The sequence below is a fragment of the Cyprinus carpio genome, unplaced genomic scaffold, assembly GCF_018340385.1.
Source record: "Cyprinus carpio isolate SPL01 unplaced genomic scaffold, ASM1834038v1 S000002050, whole genome shotgun sequence".
Lineage (NCBI taxonomy): Eukaryota > Metazoa > Chordata > Actinopteri > Cypriniformes > Cyprinidae > Cyprinus > Cyprinus carpio.
The window spans coordinates 669-1,071 of record NW_024874764.1 but is presented as its reverse complement, the minus strand read 5'-3'; the positions used below and the strand labels follow the sequence as shown (position 1 = coordinate 1,071).

At 46.7% G+C, this 403-nt stretch overlaps 1 non-coding gene across 1 annotated transcript; it reads left to right on the top strand.

Annotated features, from left to right (window-relative positions):
* Positions 1-5: 5 nt before the first annotated feature.
* Positions 6-79, top strand: trnav-aac. The gene has a single exon. It is a non-coding gene; the product is annotated as a tRNA-Val (tRNA).
* The last annotated feature ends 324 nt before the right edge of the window (positions 80-403 follow it).

Sequence of the window (403 nt, the reverse complement as noted above, 5' to 3'; positions counted from 1 at the left end):
GAGGAGTTTCTGTAGTGTAGTGGTCATCACGTTCGCCTAACACGCTGAAAGGTCCTCGGTTCGAAACCGAGCAGAAACAGCTGATCCCTTTGAAGAAAAGTATGAACCCCTTTTAGGAAACAGTGGGCTTTTAGAAAGTGTTACCTTTATGCGCTTTTCACCGAGCCTGCACTTAAAGGTTTCGGACTGTTTTCAGCAGACAGGTTTCCGTGAGTGTAGTGGTTATCACGCTCACCTCACATCGCTGAAAGGTCCCCAGTTCAAACTGGGCGGAACAGTGGTTCTCTTTTTTTCACAATTGTACAATTGGCTTTCTGTCGAGGAGGAACTCAACGCTACCAAGACTTTGCGCCACGAGGCATGGATACAGTCACTAAAGCTGTAGTTGATGCAGAAATGAAAG